At 49.8% G+C, this 15,555-nt stretch overlaps 20 non-coding genes and 2 pseudogenes across 20 annotated transcripts; all 22 read left to right on the top strand.

Moving 5' to 3' along the window:
- Nucleotides 1-437: 437 nt before the first annotated feature.
- LOC135023091 (U1 spliceosomal RNA) lies at nucleotides 438-601 on the top strand. The gene has a single exon (XR_010220099.1). It is a non-coding gene; the product is annotated as a U1 spliceosomal RNA (small nuclear RNA).
- A 152-nt stretch (nucleotides 602-753) lies between these two features.
- Nucleotides 754-916, top strand: LOC135023215 (U1 spliceosomal RNA). Its single transcript, XR_010220218.1, has one exon. It is a non-coding gene; the product is annotated as a U1 spliceosomal RNA (small nuclear RNA).
- Nucleotides 917-1,590: 674 nt separating this feature from the next.
- On the top strand, nucleotides 1,591-1,754 carry LOC135023054 (U1 spliceosomal RNA). The gene has a single exon (XR_010220063.1). It is a non-coding gene; the product is annotated as a U1 spliceosomal RNA (small nuclear RNA).
- Nucleotides 1,755-1,906: 152 nt separating this feature from the next.
- LOC135023196 (U1 spliceosomal RNA) lies at nucleotides 1,907-2,069 on the top strand. Its single transcript, XR_010220200.1, has one exon. It is a non-coding gene; the product is annotated as a U1 spliceosomal RNA (small nuclear RNA).
- Nucleotides 2,070-2,743: 674 nt separating this feature from the next.
- Nucleotides 2,744-2,907, top strand: LOC135023000 (U1 spliceosomal RNA). The gene has a single exon (XR_010220009.1). It is a non-coding gene; the product is annotated as a U1 spliceosomal RNA (small nuclear RNA).
- A 149-nt stretch (nucleotides 2,908-3,056) lies between these two features.
- On the top strand, nucleotides 3,057-3,219 carry LOC135023265 (U1 spliceosomal RNA). The gene has a single exon (XR_010220265.1). It is a non-coding gene; the product is annotated as a U1 spliceosomal RNA (small nuclear RNA).
- Nucleotides 3,220-3,893: 674 nt separating this feature from the next.
- LOC135023123 (U1 spliceosomal RNA) lies at nucleotides 3,894-4,057 on the top strand. The gene has a single exon (XR_010220130.1). It is a non-coding gene; the product is annotated as a U1 spliceosomal RNA (small nuclear RNA).
- Nucleotides 4,058-4,209: 152 nt separating this feature from the next.
- Nucleotides 4,210-4,372, top strand: LOC135023245 (U1 spliceosomal RNA). The gene has a single exon (XR_010220247.1). It is a non-coding gene; the product is annotated as a U1 spliceosomal RNA (small nuclear RNA).
- Nucleotides 4,373-5,046: 674 nt separating this feature from the next.
- LOC135023121 (U1 spliceosomal RNA) lies at nucleotides 5,047-5,210 on the top strand. Its single transcript, XR_010220128.1, has one exon. It is a non-coding gene; the product is annotated as a U1 spliceosomal RNA (small nuclear RNA).
- Nucleotides 5,211-5,362: 152 nt separating this feature from the next.
- Nucleotides 5,363-5,525, top strand: LOC135023214 (U1 spliceosomal RNA). The gene has a single exon (XR_010220217.1). It is a non-coding gene; the product is annotated as a U1 spliceosomal RNA (small nuclear RNA).
- Nucleotides 5,526-6,199: 674 nt separating this feature from the next.
- On the top strand, nucleotides 6,200-6,363 carry LOC135023068 (U1 spliceosomal RNA). Its single transcript, XR_010220077.1, has one exon. It is a non-coding gene; the product is annotated as a U1 spliceosomal RNA (small nuclear RNA).
- Nucleotides 6,364-6,505: 142 nt separating this feature from the next.
- LOC135023152 (U1 spliceosomal RNA) lies at nucleotides 6,506-6,668 on the top strand. Its single transcript, XR_010220157.1, has one exon. It is a non-coding gene; the product is annotated as a U1 spliceosomal RNA (small nuclear RNA).
- Nucleotides 6,669-7,338: 670 nt separating this feature from the next.
- LOC135023105 (U1 spliceosomal RNA) lies at nucleotides 7,339-7,502 on the top strand. The gene has a single exon (XR_010220112.1). It is a non-coding gene; the product is annotated as a U1 spliceosomal RNA (small nuclear RNA).
- A 3,240-nt stretch (nucleotides 7,503-10,742) lies between these two features.
- Nucleotides 10,743-10,906, top strand: LOC135023027 (U1 spliceosomal RNA). Its single transcript, XR_010220036.1, has one exon. It is a non-coding gene; the product is annotated as a U1 spliceosomal RNA (small nuclear RNA).
- Nucleotides 10,907-11,058: 152 nt separating this feature from the next.
- On the top strand, nucleotides 11,059-11,194 carry LOC135023287 (U1 spliceosomal RNA; annotated as a pseudogene).
- Nucleotides 11,195-11,892: 698 nt separating this feature from the next.
- Nucleotides 11,893-12,056, top strand: LOC135023035 (U1 spliceosomal RNA). Its single transcript, XR_010220043.1, has one exon. It is a non-coding gene; the product is annotated as a U1 spliceosomal RNA (small nuclear RNA).
- Nucleotides 12,057-12,208: 152 nt separating this feature from the next.
- LOC135023195 (U1 spliceosomal RNA) lies at nucleotides 12,209-12,371 on the top strand. Its single transcript, XR_010220199.1, has one exon. It is a non-coding gene; the product is annotated as a U1 spliceosomal RNA (small nuclear RNA).
- A 674-nt stretch (nucleotides 12,372-13,045) lies between these two features.
- Nucleotides 13,046-13,209, top strand: LOC135023090 (U1 spliceosomal RNA). Its single transcript, XR_010220098.1, has one exon. It is a non-coding gene; the product is annotated as a U1 spliceosomal RNA (small nuclear RNA).
- A 152-nt stretch (nucleotides 13,210-13,361) lies between these two features.
- LOC135023335 (U1 spliceosomal RNA) lies at nucleotides 13,362-13,497 on the top strand (annotated as a pseudogene).
- A 698-nt stretch (nucleotides 13,498-14,195) lies between these two features.
- LOC135023080 (U1 spliceosomal RNA) lies at nucleotides 14,196-14,359 on the top strand. The gene has a single exon (XR_010220089.1). It is a non-coding gene; the product is annotated as a U1 spliceosomal RNA (small nuclear RNA).
- A 152-nt stretch (nucleotides 14,360-14,511) lies between these two features.
- Nucleotides 14,512-14,674, top strand: LOC135023151 (U1 spliceosomal RNA). The gene has a single exon (XR_010220156.1). It is a non-coding gene; the product is annotated as a U1 spliceosomal RNA (small nuclear RNA).
- A 674-nt stretch (nucleotides 14,675-15,348) lies between these two features.
- Nucleotides 15,349-15,512, top strand: LOC135023089 (U1 spliceosomal RNA). The gene has a single exon (XR_010220097.1). It is a non-coding gene; the product is annotated as a U1 spliceosomal RNA (small nuclear RNA).
- The last annotated feature ends 43 nt before the right edge of the window (nucleotides 15,513-15,555 follow it).

Raw genomic sequence — 15,555 nt, 5'->3', positions numbered from 1 at the left:
CTTGAATGCTTCAGGGGCTGGGGCATAGCCAACATGAGCCCCACACCAAAGGAGGGTGGAGGTGTTTAATGCAAACTAGGGGTCAGCCAAGCGCCGCAAAAGGCCACCATGCCCTGCACGCCCCTTTTCTCTTTTCATATGCAGACGAGGGTTGAAGCCAACTTTGACCCACTGCTTGGATGACATCACCATATGCAAATCCATCTGCGGCAGGCCTTCCCCCAGGAATGCTTGCACTAGTTGTTGCATTTGGTTTGTTGTTTGGGGGTGCTTCAGTATTAGGCAGCCTTCTGCCCTCCCATGTTCATCTGAAAATATATGTTCTCCCTGCAGTTGTTGTCCCAAGATGAGAGTTCCCTTGTGCTGCCTCAGTTGAATCTCCTTTACTTGACAGAGATGTGCATGAGCAGCGGCCCTCCCCAGCCCTATTCCAAATCATACTTATTTTGCATAGGAGATACCATGGTCATGAAGATTTTTCTCCCAGGGTGAGGTTCATTCATTGCATTTTGGGTATGCTGACCCCTGTGATTTCCCCAAATGTGGGAAACTTGACTGCATTATTTGTGGTAGTGGGAGACTGTGTTTGTGCTTTCCTCTGGTCAGCTCTGGTAAAAGTCAGATTTCTTTGTCTCAGATTTTCCTTTAGCCTTGTTCTTCTTTCGAGAGTTCCCTTGTGCTGCCTCAGTTGGATCTCCTTCACTTTACAGGGGGGTGCCCGAGCAGCGACCCTCCCCAGCTCTAGCCCAACTCCTACTTACCTGCCAGGTGAGATACTATGATCATGAAGGTGCTTCTCCCAGGGCAAGGCTCACCCATTGTACTCTGGGTGTGCTGCTCCTGCGATTTCCCCAAATGTGGGAAACTTGACTGCATAATTTGTGTTTCCCCTGGTCGGCTCTCGTATAATTCAGATCTCTTTGTCTCAGGTCTCTCTCCAGCCTAGTTTGCTGTCTGTTTCCACTTCTCTTTTCTTCAGCCGCTCCCTTCTATACCCTTGTGCACTATCCTGACTTCTCCTCCCGTCTGCTTACTTTGTGCCTTCCAATGCACAATGCAAACTACAGGTAGTGCTGCAGGGCCCACACCCTTTTACTTGCCTTACAGAGCAGCTCTGGAGCTGTTGCAGTGCCAAGCTGCTGCAAGAAATCAGCTTGAATGCTTCAGGGGCTGGGGCATAGCCAACATGAGCCCCACACCGAAGGAGGGAGGAGGTGTGTAATGCAAACTAGGGGTCATCCAAGCGCTGCAAAAGGCCGCCATGCCCTGCACGCCCCTTTTCTCTTTTCATATGCAGACGAGGGTTGAAGCCAACTTTGACCCACTGCTTGGATGACATCACCATATGCAAATCCATCTGCTGCAGGCCTTCCCCCAGGAATGCTTGCACTAGTTGTTGCATTTGGTTTGTTGTTTGGGGGTGCTTCAGTATTAGGCAGCCTTCTGCCCTCACATGTTCATCTGAAAATATGTGTTCTCCCTGCAGTTGTTGTCCCCAGATGAGAGTTCCCTTGTGCTGCCTCAGTTGAATCTCCTTTACTTGACAGAGATGTGCCTGAGCAGCGGCCCTCCCCAGCCCTATCCCAAATCATACTTATTTTGCATAGGCGATACCATGGTCATGAAGATTGTTCTCCCAGGGTGAGGTTCATTCATTGCATTCTGGGTATGCTGACCCCTGTGATATCCCCAAATGTGGGAAACTCGACTGCATTATTTGTGGTAGTGGGGGACTGTGTTTGTGCTTTCCTCTGGCCAGCTCTGGAAAAAGTCAGATTTCTTTGTCTCAGATCTTCCTCTAGCCTTGTTCTTCTTTCGAGAGTTCCCTTGTGCTGCCTCAGTTGGATCTCTTTCACTTGACAGGGGGGTGCCCGAACAGCGACCCTCCCCAGCTCTAGCCCAACTCCTACTTACCTGCCAGGTGAGATACTATGATCATGAAGGTGCTTCTCCCAGGGCAAGGCTCACCCATTGCACTCTGGGTGTGCTGCCCCTGCGATTTCCCCAAATGTGGGAAACTTGACTGCATAATTTGTGTTTCCCTTGGTCGGCTCTCGTATAATTCAGATCTCTTTGTCTCAGGTCTCTCTCCAGCCTAGTTTGCTGTCTGTTTCCACTTCTCTTTTCTTCAGCCGCTCCCTTCTATACCCTTGTGCACTATCCTGACTTCTCCTCCCGTCTGCTTACTTTGTGCCTTCCAATGCACAATGCAAACTACAGGTAGTGCTGCAGGGCCCACACCCTTTTACTTGCCTTACAGAGCAGCTCTGGAGCTGTTACAGTGCCCAGCTGCTGCAAGAAATCAGCTTGAATGCTCCAGGGGATGGGGCATGGCCAACATGAGCCCCACACCAAAGGAGGGTGGAGGTGTTTAATGCGAACTAGGGGTCATCCAAGCACCGCAAAAGGCCGCCATGCCCTGCACGCCCCTTTTCTCTTTTCATATGCAGATGAGGGTTGAAGCCAACTTTGACCCACTGCTTGGATGACATCACCGTATGCAAATCCGTCTTCTGCAGAACTTCCCCCAGGAATGCTTGCACTAGTTGTTGCATTTGGTTTGTTGTTTGGGGGTGCTTCAGTATTAGGCAGCCTTCTGCCCTCCCATGTTCATCTGAAAATATGTGTTCTCCCTGCAGTTGTTGTCCCCAGATGAGAGTTCCCTTGTGCTGCCTCAGTTAAATCTCCTTTACTTGACAGAGATGTGCATGAGCAGCGGCCCTCCCCAGCCCTATTCCAAATCATACTTATTTTGCATAGGAGATACCATGGTCATGAAGATTTTTCTCCCAGGGTGAGGTTCATTCATTGCATTTTGGGTATGCTGACCCCTGTGATTTCCCCAAATGTGGGAAACTCAGCTGCATTATTTGTGGTAGTGGGGGACTGTGTTTGTGCTTTCCTCTGGTCAGCTCTGGTAAAAGTCAGATTTCTTTGTCTCAGATTTTCCTCTAGCCTTGTTCTTTCGAGAGTTCCCTTGTGCTGCCTTAGTTGGATCTCCTTCACTTTACAGGGGGGTACCCGAGCAGCGACCCTCCCCAGCTCTAGCCCAACTCCTACTTACCTGCCAGGTGAGATACTATGATCATGAAGGTGCTTCTCCCAGGGCAAGGCTAACCCATTGCACTCTGGGTGTGCTGCTCCTGCGATTTCCCCAAATGTGGGAAACTTGACTGTATAATTTGTGTTTCCCCTGGTCGGCTCTCGTATAATTCAGATCTCTTTGTCTCAGGTCTCTCTCCAGCCTAGTTTGCTGTCTGTTTCCACTTCTCTTTTCTTGAGCCGCTCCCTTCTATGCCCTTGCGCACTATCCTGACTTCTCCTCCTGTCTGCTTACTTTGTGCCTTCCAACGCACAATGCGAACTACAGGTAGTGCTGCAGGGCCCACACCCTTTTACTTGCCTTACAGAGCAGCTCTGGAGCTGTTACAGTGCCCAGCTGCTGCAAGAAATCAGCTTGAATGCTTCAGGGGCTGGGGCATAGCCAACATGAGCCCCACACCAAAGGAGGGTGGAGGTGTTTAATGCAAACTAGGGGTCAGCCAAGCGCCGCAAAAGGCCACCATGCCCTGCACGCCCCTTTTCTCTTTTCATATGCAGACGAGGGTTGAAGCCAACTTTGACCCACTGCTTGGATGACATCACCATATGCAAATCCATCTGCGGCAGGCCTTCCCCCAGGAATGCTTGCACTAGTTGTTGCATTTGGTTTGTTGTTTGGGGGTGCTTCAGTATTAGGCAGCCTTCTGCCCTCCCATGTTCATCTGAAAATATATGTTCTCCCTGCAGTTGTTGTCCCAAGATGAGAGTTCCCTTGTGCTGCCTCAGTTGAATCTCCTTTACTTGACAGAGATGTGCATGAGCAGCGGCCCTCCCCAGCCCTATCCCAAATCATACTTATTTTGCATAGGCGATACCATGGTCATGAAGATTGTTCTCCCAAGGTGAGGTTCATTCATTGCATTCTGGGTATGCTGACCCCTGTGATTTCCCCAAATGTGGGAAACTCGACAGCATTATTTGTGGTAGTGGGGGACTGTGTTTGTGCTTTCCTCTGGTCAGCTCTGGAAAAAGTCAGATTTCTTTGTCTCAGATCTTCCTCTAGCCTTGTTCTTCTTTCGAGAGTTCCCTTGTGCTACCTCAGTTGGATCTCCTTCACTTCACAGGGGGGTGCCCGAACAGCGACCCTCCCCAGCTCTAGCCCAACTCCTACTTACCTGCCAGGTGAGATACTATGATTATGAAGGTGCTTCTCCCAGGGCAAGGCTCACCCATTGCACTCTGGGTGTGCTGCCCCTGCGATTTCCCCAAATGTGGGAAACTTGACTGCATAATTTGTGTTTCCCCTGGTCGGCTCTCGTATAATTCAGATCTCTTTGTCTCAGGTCTCTCTCCAGCCTAGTTTGCTGTCTGTTTCCACTTCTCTTTTCTTGAGCCGCTCCCTTCTATGCCCTTGCGCACTATCCTGACTTCTCCTCCTGTCTGCTTACTTTGTGCCTTCCAACGCACAATGCGATCTACAGGTAGTGCTGCAGGGCCCAGACCCTTTTACTTGCCTTACAGAGCAGCTCTGGAGCTGTTACAGTGCCCAGCTGCTGCAAGAAATCAGCTTGAATGCTTCAGGGGCTGGGGCATAGCCAACATGAGCCCCACACCAAAGGAGGGTGGAGGTGTTTAATGCAAACTAGGGGTCAGCCAAGCGCCGCAAAAGGCCACCATGCCCTGCACGCCCCTTTTCTCTTTTCATATGCAGACGAGGGTTGAAGCCAACTTTGACCCACTGCTTGGATGACATCACCATATGCAAATCCATCTGCGGCAGGCCTTCCCCCAGGAATGCTTGCACTAGTTGTTGCATTTGGTTTGTTGTTTGGGGGTGCTTCAGTATTAGGCAGCCTTCTGCCCTCCCATGTTCATCTGAAAATATATGTTCTCCCTGCAGTTGTTGTCCCAAGATGAGAGTTCCCTTGTGCTGCCTCAGTTGAATCTCCTTTACTTGACAGAGATGTGCATGAGCAGCGGCCCTCCCCAGCCCTATTCCAAATCATACTTATTTTGCATAGGAGATGCCATGGTCATGAAGATTTTTCTCCCAGGGTGAGGTTCATTCATTGCATTTTGGGTATGCTGACCCCTGTGATTTCCCCAAATGTGGGAAACTTGACTGCATTATTTGTGGTAGTGGGAGACTGTGTTTGTGCTTTCCTCTGGTCAGCTCTGGTAAAAGTCAGATTTCTTTGTCTCAGATTTTCCTTTAGCCTTGTTCTTCTTTCGAGAGTTCCCTTGTGCTGCCTCAGTTGGATCTCCTTCACTTTACAGGGGGGTGCCCGAGCAGCGACCCTCCCCAGCTCTAGCCCAACTCCTACTTACCTGCCAGGTGAGATACTATGATCATGAAGGTGCTTCTCCCAGGGCAAGGCTCACCCATTGTACTCTGGGTGTGCTGCTCCTGCGATTTCCCCAAATGTGGGAAACTTGACTGCATAATTTGTGTTTCCCCTGGTCGGCTCTCGTATAATTCAGATCTCTTTGTCTCAGGTCTCTCTCCAGCCAAGTTTGCTGTCTGTTTCCACTTCTCTTTTCTTCAGCCGCTCCCTTCTATACCCTTGTGCACTATCCTGACTTCTCCTCCCGTCTGCTTACTTTGTGCCTTCCAATGCACAATGCAAACTACAGGTAGTGCTGCAGGGCCCACACCCTTTTACTTGCCTTACAGAGCAGCTCTGGAGCTGTTGCAGTGCCAAGCTGCTGCAAGAAATCAGCTTGAATGCTTCAGGGGCTGGGGCATAGCCAACATGAGCCCCACACCGAAGGAGGGTGGAGGTGTTTAATGCAAACTAGGGGTCAGACAAGCGCAGCAAAAGGCCACCATGCCCTGCACGCCCCTTTTCTGTTTTCATATGCAGACGAGGGTTGAAGCCAACTTTGACCCACTGCTTGGATGACATCACCATATGCAAATCCATCTGCGGCAGGCCTTCCCCCAGGAATGCTTGCACTAGTTGTTGCATTTGGTTTGTTGTTTGGGGGTGCTTCAGTATTAGGCAGCCTTCTGCCCTCCCATGTTCATCTGAAAATATGTGTTCTCCCTGCAGTTGTTGTCCCTAGATGAGAGTTCCCTTGTGCTGCCTCAGTTGAATCTCCTTAACTTGACAGAGATGTGCCTGAGCAGCGGCCCTCCCCAGCTCTATCCCAAATCATACTTATTTTGCATAGGAGATACCATGGTCATGAAGATTATTCTCCCAGGGTGAGGTTCATTCATTGCATTCTGGGTATGCTGACCCCTGTGATTTCCCCAAATGTGGGAAACTCGACTGCTTTATTTGTGGTAGTGGGGGACTGTGTTTGTGTTTTCCTCTGGTCAGCTCTGGTAAAAGTCAGATTTCTTTGTTTCAGAGCCTTGTTCTTCTTTTGAGAGTTCCCTTGTGCTGCCTCAGTTGGATCTCCTTCACTTGACAGGGGGGTGCCCGAGCAGAGACCCTCCCCAGCTCTAGCCCAACTCCTACTTACCTGCCAGGTGAGATACTATGATCATGAAGGTGCTTCTCCCAGGGCAAGGCTCACCCATTGCACTCTGGGTGTGCTGCCCCTGCGATTTCCCCAAATGTGGGAAACTTGACTGCATAATTTGTGTTTCCCCTGGTCGGCTCTCGTATAATTCAGATCTCTTTGTCTCAGGTCTCTCTCCAGCCTAGTTTGCTGTCTGTTTCCACTTCTCTTTTCTTCAGCCGCTCCCTTCTATGCCCTTGTGCACTATCCTGACTTCCCCGTCTGCTTACTTTGTGCCTTCCAACGCACAATGCAAACTACAGGTAGTGCTGCAGGGCCCACACCCTTTTACTTGCTTTACAGAGCAGCTCTGGAGCTGTTACAGTGCCCAGCTGCTGCAAGAAATCAGCTTGAATGCTTCAGGGGCTGGGGCATAGCCAACATGAGCCCCACACCGAAGGAGGGTGGAGGTGTTTAATGCGAACTAGGGGTCATCCAAGCGCCGCAAAAGGCAGCCATGCCCTGCACACCCCTTTTTTATTTTCATATGCAGACGAGGGTTGAAGCCAACTTTGACCCACTGCTTGGATGACATCACCATATGCAAATCCGTCTGCTGCAGGCCTTCCCCCAGGAATGCTTGCACTAGTAGTTGCATTTGGTTTGTTGTTTGGGGGTGCTTCAGTATTAGGCAGCCTTCTGCCCTCCCATGTTCATCTGAAAATATGTGTTCTCCCTGCAGTTGTTGTCCCCAGATGAGAGTTCCCTTGTGCTGCCTCAGTTGAATCTCCTTTACTTGACAGAGATGTGCCTGAGCAGCGGCCCTCCCCAGCCCTATCCCAAATCATACTTATTTTGCATAGGAGATACCATGGTCATGAAGATTGTTCTCCCAGGGTGAGGTTCATTCATTGCACTCTGGGTATGCTGACCCCTGTGATTTCCCCAAATGTGGGAAACTCGACTGCATTATTTGTGGTAGTGGGGGACTGTGTTTGTGCTTTCCTCTGGTCAGCTCTGGTAAAAGTCAGATTTCTTTGTCTCAGATCTTCCTCTAGCCTTGTTCTTCTTTCGAGAGTTCCCTTGTGCTGCCTCAGTTGGATCTCCTTCACTTGACAGGGGGTGCCCGAGCAGCAATCCTCCACAGCTCTAGCCCAACTCCTACTTACCTGCCAGGTGAGATACTATGATCTTCACTGTTAGGGCAATCAGGATGTGGAATTCCCTGCCAGGGAAGGTGGTAATGGCGGACTCTGTAATTGGATTTAAAAAAGGAATGGATACATTTCTGAATGAAAAAGCTATCCAAGGTTATAATACTTAAAATATCAACATGGTTAATCCGGGGGTAACATGAGTTATAGTAGCTAACTAGTCATAAAACATTATTCAGCAAGTATGTAGAATCATCACAACTTAAAACAGGTTGAACACGATGGGCAATTTGCCTCTATTCAACCTCAAAAACTATGTTACCATATGTTACTATATTACTATGTTACTGTAGTATACAGAACACCACAATGTAATGAGCAGTGATAGTGAGCACTGATGAGGATACTAGAACTGACACTGAGCAGCAAGATGCAGCACTGGACTATTAGTAATGTACTGTAGTATGCTGAGCACCACAATGCAGCACAAGACAATGAGCAGTGATACTGAGCACTGATGAGGATACTACTGAGAACTGACACTGAGCAGGAGAGACACACTACTAGTATTACTGAGCAGCAATAAGTAACCACTGATACTGAGCACTGATATTGAGATTTCCACTGAGAGAACATAGCCACGTCCTCTCCGCTCTCTCTTCAATGCACGAGTAAAAATGGCGGCAACGCGCAGCTCTTTATATGGAATCCGAATCTCGCGAGAATCCGACAGCGGGATGATGACATTTTCCCTTGTTCAGGTTTTCCGAGTCAGGCAGGAACAACCGAGCCTGCCTCGGACCAGTGTAAACCACGTGGAGTTCGTCGGGAATTCGGTTCTCGGAGAACCGAACCCGCTCCTCTATATATACTATATTACTATGTTACTGTAGTATACAGAACACCACAATGCAATGAGCAGTGATAGTGAGCACTGATGAGGATACTAGAACTGACACTGAGCAGCAAGATGCAGCACTGGACTATTAGTAATGTACTGTAGTATGCTGAGCACCACAATGCAGCACAAGACAATGAGCAGTGATACTGAGCACTGATGAGGATACTACTGAGAACTGACACTGAGCAGGAGAGACACACTACTAGTATTACTGAGCAGCAATAAGTAACCACTGATACTGAGCACTGATATTGAGATTTCCACTGAGAGAACATAGCCACGTCCTCTCCGCTCTCTCTTCAATGCACGAGTAAAAATGGCAGCAACGCGCAGCTCTTTATATGGAATCCGAATCTCACGAGAATCTGACAGCGGGATGATGACATTTTCCCTTGTTCAGGTTTTCCGAGTCAGGCAGGAACAACCGAGCCTGCCTCGGACCAATGTAAACCACGTGGAGTTCGTGGGGAATTCGGTTCTCGGAGAACCGAACCCACTCCTCTCTACCTTATACCCATCAATTGTTTTTATTTTCAATCTAAGCCCCTGCAGTTTTCTGTAAGCATCTGCTTCGCTATGATGATCAACAAGTCACAAGGGCAAACACTCAGGGCTTGAGGCGTAGATCTTAGGACCAGCTGCTACAAGCATGGCAGAGGTGTCACTATCACTGGTGACACCCAGAGAGGTGGCGAGGGAGATTGTAATGCAGTGCGCGCAGATAAACAGCGCAATGGTAAAAAGGAGGCATGGTTTCATAGGTAGGGGCGTGGCCTGGTGGCCTGAATCTACATTTTGTTGCTCCGGGTGTCCCGGGGGTTGGGGGCTGCACCCGGGGACTAGTGTGTGAGCGGTGCTGGCTCCTGCACAGTGACAGGGCATGGCCACCCAGCATGACGCCTCCCTTCTTGACCATGCTGTAATTGCAGTCGCACTGCAGTTCAGCGTGATCATAAAAAATGGTGTAGGCTCCTGCTGGTGCAGACTGTAGAGAAAAGCTGCTGTGACCACGCCCCCTGTGTCTCCTCCGTTGCAGACCCCATTTTGAAGCCTTGCCCCCGGACTAAGAGAAAAGAATGCCCTTGCGCACTATCCTGACTTCTCCTCCCGTCTGCTTAATTTGTGCCTTCCAACGCACAATGCGAACAACAGGTGGTGCTGCAGGGCCCACACACTTTTACTTGCCTTACAGAACAGCTCTGGAGCTGTTACAGTGCCCAGCTGCTGCAAGAAATCAGCTTGAATGCATCAGGGGATGGGGCATGGCCAACATGAGCCCCACACCAAAGGAGGGTGGGGGTGTTTAATGCGAACTAGGGGTCATCCAAGCACTGCAAAAGGCCGCCATGCCCTGCATGCCCCTTTTCTCTTTTCATATGCAGATGAGGGTTCCAGTCAACTTTGGCCCACTGCTTGGATTTACATCACCGTATGCAAATCCGTCTGCTGCAGACCTTCCCCCAGGAGTGCTTGTACTAGTTGTTGCATATGGGCCCTCATTCCGAGTCGTTCGCTCTGTAAATTTCATCGCATCGCAGTGAAATTCTGCTTAGTACGCATGCGCAATATTCGCACTGCGACTGCGCCAAGTAATTTTACAATGAAGAAAGTATTTTTACTCACGGCTTTTTCTTCGCTCCGGCGATCGTAATGTGATTGACAGGAAATGGGTGTTACTGGGCGGAAACAGGCCGTTTTATGGGCGTGTGGGAAAAAACGCTACAGTTTCCGGAAAAAACGCAGGAGTGGCCGGAGAAACGGGGGAGTGTCTGGGCGAACTCTGGGAGTGTTTGTGACGTCAAACCAGGAACGACAAGCACTGAACTGATCGCAGATGCAGAGTAAGTCTGAAGCTACTCTGAAACTGCTAAGTAGTTTGTAATCGCAATATTGCGAATACATCGGTCGCAATTTTAAGAAGCTAAGATTCACTCCCAGTAGGCGGCGGCTTAGCGTGTGTAACTCTGCTAAAATCGCCTTGCGAGCGATCAACTCGGAATGAGGGCCATGGTTTGATATTTGATGGTGCTTCAGTATTAGGCAGCCTTCCGCCCTCCCATGTTCATCTGAAAAGATGTGGTCTCCCTGCAGTTGTTGTCCCCAGATGAGAGTTCCCTTGTGCTGCCTCAGTTGAATCTCCTTTACTTGACAGAGATGTGCCTGAGCAGCGGCCCTCACCAGCCCTATCCCAAATCATACTTATTTTGCATAGGAGATACCATGGTCATGAAGATTGTTCTCCCAGGGTTAGGTTCATTCATTGCATTCTGGGTATGCTGACCCCTGTGATTTTCCCAAATGTGGGAAACTCGACTGCATTATTTGTGGTAGTGGGGGACTGTGTTTGTGCTTTCCTCTGGTCAGCTCTGGTAAAAGTCAGATTTCTTTGTCTCAGATCTTCCTCTAGCCTTGTTCTTCTTTCGAGAGTTCCCTGGTGCTGCTTCAGTTGGATCTCCTTCACTTCACAGGGGGGAACCCGAGCAGCGACCCTCCCCAGCTCTAGCCCAACTCCTACTTACCTGCCAGGTGAGATACTATGATCATGAAGGTGCTTCTCCCAGGGCAAGGCTCAACCATTGCACTCTGGGTGTGCTGCTCCTGCGATTTCCCCAAATGTGGGAAACTTGACTGCATAATTTGTGTTTCCCCTCGTCGGCTCTCGTATAATTCAGATCTCTTTGTCTCAGGTCTCTCTCCAGCCTAGTTTGCTGTCTGTTTCCACTTCTCTTTTCTTGAGCCGCTCCCTTCTATGCCCTTGCGCACTATCCTGACTTCTCCCGTCTGCTTACTTCGTGCCTTCCAACGCACAATGCGAACTACAGGTAGTGCTGCAGGGCCCACACCCTTTTACTTGCCTTACAGAGTAGCTCTGGAGCAGTTACAGTGCCCAGCTGCTGCAAGAAATCAGCTTTAATGCTTCAGGGGCTGGGGCATAGCCAACATGAGCACCACACAGAAGGAGGGAGGAGGTGTGTAATGCAAACTAGGGGTCATCCAAGCGCTGCAAAAGGCCGCCATGCCCTGCACGCCCCTTTTCTCTTTTCATATGCAGACGAGGGTTGAAGCCAACTTTGACCCACTGCTTGGATGACATCACCATATGCAAATCCATCTGCTGCAGGCCTTCCCCCAGGAATGCTTGCACTAGTTGTTGCATTTGGTTTGTTGTTTGGGGGTGCTTCAGTATTAGGCAGCCTTCTGCCCTCACATGTTCATCTGAAAATATGTGTTCTCCCTGCAGTTGTTGTCCCCAGATGAGAGTTCCCTTGTGCTGCCTCAGTTGAATCTCCTTTACTTGACAGAGATGTGCCTGAGCAGCGGCCCTCCCCAGCCCTATCCCAAATCATACTTATTTTGCATAGGCGATACCATGGTCATGAAGATTGTTCTCCCAGGGTGAGGTTCATTCATTGCATTCTGGGTATGCTGACCCCTGTGATTTCCCCAAATGTGGGAAACTCGACTGCATTATTTGTGGTAGTGGGGGACTGTGTTTGTGCTTTCCTCTGGCCAGCTCTGGAAAAAGTCAGATTTCTTTGTCTCAGATCTTCCTCTAGCCTTGTTCTTCTTTCGAGAGTTCCCTTGTGCTGCCTCAGTTGGATCTCTTTCACTTGACAGGGGGGTGCCCGAACAGCGACCCTCCCCAGCTCTAGCCCAACTCCTACTTACCTGCCAGGTGAGATACTATGATCATGAAGGTGCTTCTCCCAGGGCAAGGCTCACCCATTGCACTCTGGGTGTGCTGCCCCTGCGATTTCCCCAAATGTGGGAAACTTGACTGCATAATTTGTGTTTCCCTTGGTCGGCTCTCGTATAATTCAGATCTCTTTGTCTCAGGTCTCTCTCCAGCCTAGTTTGCTGTCTGTTTCCACTTCTCTTTTCTTCAGCCGCTCCCTTCTATACCCTTGTGCACTATCCTGACTTCTCCTCCCGTCTGCTTACTTTGTGCCTTCCAATGCACAATGCAAACTACAGGTAGTGCTGCAGGGCCCACACCCTTTTACTTGCCTTACAGAGCAGCTCTGGAGCTGTTACAGTGCCCAGCTGCTGCAAGAAATCAGCTTGAATGCTCCAGGGGATGGGGCATGGCCAACATGAGCCCCACACCAAAGGAGGGTGGAGGTGTTTAATGCGAACTAGGGGTCATCCAAGCACCGCAAAAGGCCGCCATGCCCTGCACGCCCCTTTTCTCTTTTCATATGCAGATGAGGGTTGAAGCCAACTTTGACCCACTGCTTGGATGACATCACCGTATGCAAATCCGTCTTCTGCAGAACTTCCCCCAGGAATGCTTGCACTAGTTGTTGCATTTGGTTTGTTGTTTGGGGGTGCTTCAGTATTAGGCAGCCTTCTGCCCTCCCATGTTCATCTGAAAATATGTGTTCTCCCTGCAGTTGTTGTCCCCAGATGAGAGTTCCCTTGTGCTGCCTCAGTTAAATCTCCTTTACTTGACAGAGATGTGCATGAGCAGCGGCCCTCCCCAGCCCTATTCCAAATCATACTTATTTTGCATAGGAGATACCATGGTCATGAAGATTTTTCTCCCAGGGTGAGGTTCATTCATTGCATTTTGGGTATGCTGACCCCTGTGATTTCCCCAAATGTGGGAAACTTGACTGCATTATTTGTGGTAGTGGGAGACTGTGTTTGTGCTTTCCTCTGGTCAGCTCTGGTAAAAGTCAGATTTCTTTGTCTCAGATCTTCCTCTAGCCTTGTTCTTCTTTCGAGAGTTCCCTGGTGCTGCCTCAGTTGGATCTCCTTCACTTCACAGGGGGGAACCCGAGCAGCGACCCTCCCCAGCTCTAGCCCAACTCCTACTTACCTGCCAGGTGAGATACTATGATCATGAAGGTGCTTCTCCCAGGGCAAGGCTCAACCATTGCACTCTGGGTGTGCTGCTCCTGCGATTTCCCCAAATGTGGGAAACGTGACTGCATAATTTGTGTTTCCCCTCGTCGGCTCTCGTATAATTCAGATCTCTTTGTCTCAGGTCTCTCTCCAGCCTAGTTTGCTGTCTGTTTCCACTTCTCTTTTCTTGAGCCGCTCCCTTCTATGCCCTTGCGCACTATCCTGACTTCTCCCGTCTGCTTACTTCGTGCCTTCCAACGCACAATGCGAACTACAGGTAGTGCTGCAGGGCCCACACCCTTTTACTTGCCTTACAGAGTAGCTCTGGAGCAGTTACAGTGCCCAGCTGCTGCAAGAAATCAGCTTGAATGCTTCAGGGGCTGGGGCATAGCCAACATGAGCCCCACACCGAAGGAGGGTGGAGGTGTGTAATGCGAACTAGGGGTCATCCAAGCGCTGCAAAAGGCCGCCATGCCCTGCACGCCCCTTTTCTCTTTTCATATGCAGACGAGGGTTGAAGCCAACTTTGACCCACTGCTTGGATGACATCACCATATGCAAATCCATCTGCTGCAGGCCTTCCCCCAGGAATGCTTGCACTAGTTGTTGCATTTGGTTTGTTGTTTGGGGGTGCTTCAGTATTAGGCAGCCTTCTGCCCTCACATGTTCATCTGAAAATATGTGTTCTCCCTGCAGTTGTTGTCCCCAGATGAGAGTTCCCTTGTGCTGCCTCAGTTGAATCTCCTTTACTTGACAGAGATGTGCCTGAGCAGCGGCCCTCCCCAGCCCTATCCCAAATCATACTTATTTTGCATAGGCGATACCATGGTCATGAAGATTGTTCTCCCAAGGTGAGGTTCATTCATTGCATTCTGGGTATGCTGACCCCTGTGATTTCCCCAAATGTGGGAAACTCGACTGCATTATTTGTGGTAGTGGGGGACTGTGTTTGTGCTTTCCTCTGGTCAGCTCTGGAAAAAGTCAGATTTCTTTGTCTCAGATCTTCCTCTAGCCTTGTTCTTCTTTCGAGAGTTCCCTTGTGCTGCCTCAGTTGGATCTCTTTCACTTGACAGGGGGGTGCCCGAACAGCGACCCTCCCCAGCTCTAGCCCAACTCCTACTTACCTGCCAGGTGAGATACTATGATCATGAAGGTGCTTCTCCCAGGGCAAGGCTCACCCATTGCACTCTGGGTGTGCTGCCCCTGCGATTTCCCCAAATGTGGGAAACTTGACTGCATAATTTGTGTTTCCCCTGGTCGGCTCTCGTATAATTCAGATCTCTTTGTCTCAGGTCTCTCTCCAGCCTAGTTTGCTGTCTGTTTCCACTTCTCTTTTCTTGAGCCGCTCCCTTCTATGCCCTTGCGCACTATCCTGACTTCTCCTCCTGTCTGCTTACTTTGTGCCTTCCAACGCACAATGCGATCTACAGGTAGTGCTGCAGGGCCCAGACCCTTTTACTTGCCTTACAGAGCAGCTCTGGAGCTGTTACAGTGCCCAGCTGCTGCAAGAAATCAGCTTGAATGCTTCAGGGGCTGGGGCATAGCCAACATGAGCCCCACACCAAAGGAGGGTGGAGGTGTTTAATGCAAACTAGGGGTCAGCCAAGCGCCGCAAAAGGCCACCATGCCCTGCACGCCCCTTTTCTCTTTTCATATGCAGACGAGGGTTGAAGCCAACTTTGACCCACTGCTTGGATGACATCACCATATGCAAATCCATCTGCGGCAGGCCTTCCCCCAGGAATGCTTGCACTAGTTGTTGCATTTGGTTTGTTGTTTGGGGGTGCTTCAGTATTAGGCAGCCTTCTGCCCTCCCATGTTCATCTGAAAATATATGTTCTCCCTGCAGTTGTTGTCCCAAGATGAGAGTTCCCTTGTGCTGCCTCAGTTGAATCTCCTTTACTTGACAGAGATGTGCATGAGCAGCGGCCCTCCCCAGCCCTATTCCAAATCATACTTATTTTGCATAGGAGATACCATGGTCATGAAGATTTTTCTCCCAGGGTGAGGTTCATTCATTGCATTTTGGGTATGCTGACCCCTGTGATTTCCCCAAATGTGGGAAACTTGACTGCATTATTTGTGGTAGTGGGAGACTGTGTTTGTGCTTTCCTCTGGTCAGCTCTGGTAAAAGTCAGATTTCTTTGTCTCAGATTTTCC

The sequence above is a fragment of the Pseudophryne corroboree genome, unplaced genomic scaffold (genome assembly GCF_028390025.1).
Source record: "Pseudophryne corroboree isolate aPseCor3 unplaced genomic scaffold, aPseCor3.hap2 scaffold_396, whole genome shotgun sequence".
In the NCBI taxonomy this organism is placed as follows: Eukaryota; Metazoa; Chordata; class Amphibia; order Anura; family Myobatrachidae; genus Pseudophryne; species Pseudophryne corroboree.
The sequence above is the reverse complement of the archived record's forward strand: the minus strand, read 5'-3'. Positions and strand labels throughout refer to the sequence as shown.